General features: G+C 44.5%; 1 protein-coding gene across 1 annotated transcript in view; it reads left to right on the top strand.

Annotated features, from left to right (window-relative positions):
• The window catches only part of LOC109336471 (receptor-like protein kinase 2), a 10590-nt gene extending 8940 nt beyond the window's left edge, over nucleotides 1-1650 (top strand). The window contains exon 3 of the mRNA XM_019573087.1: nucleotides 1641-1650. The gene's annotated coding sequence lies outside the window, so the exon portion shown is untranslated. The remainder of the gene's footprint in view (nucleotides 1-1640) is intronic.

The raw sequence follows: 1962 nt of genomic DNA, 5'->3' as shown, positions 1-1962 counted from the left end.
AGTATAAAGTAATTGCAAATCCACCCATCAATCTTCCACTGCATCCGAGTAACTAGCCCGTAACACCAAGCTGGCATGATTCTACATGGAACTCCCATTTCCGCTCCATGTTGCTCGCAACTTTTTCAACCTCTACTAGGTGCACAAAAACATGAAGGATTTTGATTTGATCCTGATGTGGTAAACCCTTAAGAGAAATGCCCTTTTTATTTATATATTTATTTACTTGCCTTAATTTTTGCTTAGGCCGCCCTTTCGGGTTTTCAACCTAACAGACTTTTATTCTTACCCTAATTTTTGCTTAGGCCGCCCTTTCGGGTTTTCAACCTAACTGATGGGTCAAAGCACGATCACGCGACCGCTGAGGGGTCAGAGTGCAAGAGGAACAATAGACCACTGAGGGGTCAGCACAATCACACGGCCGTTGAGGGGTCGGGGTGCAAAAGGACCAATAGACCACTGAGGGGTCAGCACAATCACGCGACCATCAAACTCTCTAGGCCTCACCTTCTTGTCAAAAGCTCTTGCCACCCTTCCCTGGTACAATTGGCCATGGCAGATGGCTGCTAACCTTTTCTCTTCGATCATATTCAACTGCTCATACCTTGCTTTGACCCATTCAGACTCTTCTAGCTCTGCTTCCATCAAGACTCTTAGTGAAGGAATTTCTACTTCGATAGGTGAGATAGCTTCCATCCCATATACCAGTGAGAACGGGGTTGCCCCAGTACTTGACCGAACGTTGGTGCGATATGCGTGCAAAGCATAGGGTAACTTTTCATGCCAATCTTTGTAGTTTTCTACCATTTTTGCAACTATCTTTTTGACATTCTTATTGGCCGCTTCAACTGCGCCGTTCATTTTTGGTCTGTACGGAGTCGAATTATGATGTTTGATCTTGAATTTCTCGCACAATCCTTTCACTTCACCACCGTTGAGATTGGTACCATTATCTGTGATTATCCTTTCAGGGATCCCATATCTGCAAATGATCTCTTTTCGGAGGAACCTGACGAATACCTTGCGAGTGATACTACTAAATGATACAGCTTCTACCCACTTGGTGAAGTAGTCAATTGCCACTAGAATGAAACGATGACCGTTGGAAGCCTTCGGATTTATAGGTCCAATCACATCAATTCCCCACATGGAAAAGGGCCATGGAGCGACCATACACTGCAAAGGAAACGGTGGCGCATTGATTCTATCTGCGTACACTTGACACTTCTGGCACTTTCTAACATAACCCATACAATCCGCTTCCATAGTAGTCCAATAGTAGCCACACCTCAGAATTTTCCTTGCCATCATGTGACCATTTGCATGAGTTCCGCAGATCCCTTCATGTATTTCAGTCATGATCAACTGAATTTCCCTTGTATCGACGCATCTGAGGAGTGTACCATCATGACTCCTTTTGTACAACACTTCACCATTCAAGAAAAACGTCATCGCCAAACGACGAATTGTCTTTTTGTTCACATCACTTGCACCCTCTGGATACTTTCTGTGTTGGATATACCTTTTTATATCATGATACCAAGGTTCACCATCAGCCTCTAGGTTAGCGCAACAATAAGAGGGTTCATCTCGAGCGGTTACTTGAATCGGGCGGACGCTAGCCTGTACTTCTAGTTTAGTCATCACAGCTAAAGTTGCTAGAGCATCCGCAAATTGGTTCTTGTCTCGAGTCACATGGGAGAAGCAAATTTCTTCAAACTTCTCGGCTAATGAAGATAAGTATTTCTGATACGGAATGAGCTTCGTATCCTTGGTTTGCCATTCACCATTGACCTGGTAGATGATAAGCGCGGAGTCCCCGAATACCCTCAACTTTTTGACGTCCAGCTCGTATGCAAAGAGAAGTCCATTGATGCACGCTTCATATTCGGCTATGTTGTTTGTGCATTCGAAGTCTAGCTTGACTGCTACCGGGTACTGCTTACCGATTGGCGAGGTGAT

This window comes from Lupinus angustifolius, chromosome LG02 (genome assembly GCF_001865875.1).
Source record: "Lupinus angustifolius cultivar Tanjil chromosome LG02, LupAngTanjil_v1.0, whole genome shotgun sequence".
In the NCBI taxonomy this organism is placed as follows: Eukaryota; Viridiplantae; Streptophyta; class Magnoliopsida; order Fabales; family Fabaceae; genus Lupinus; species Lupinus angustifolius.
The sequence above is the reverse complement of the archived record's forward strand: the minus strand, read 5'-3'. Positions and strand labels throughout refer to the sequence as shown.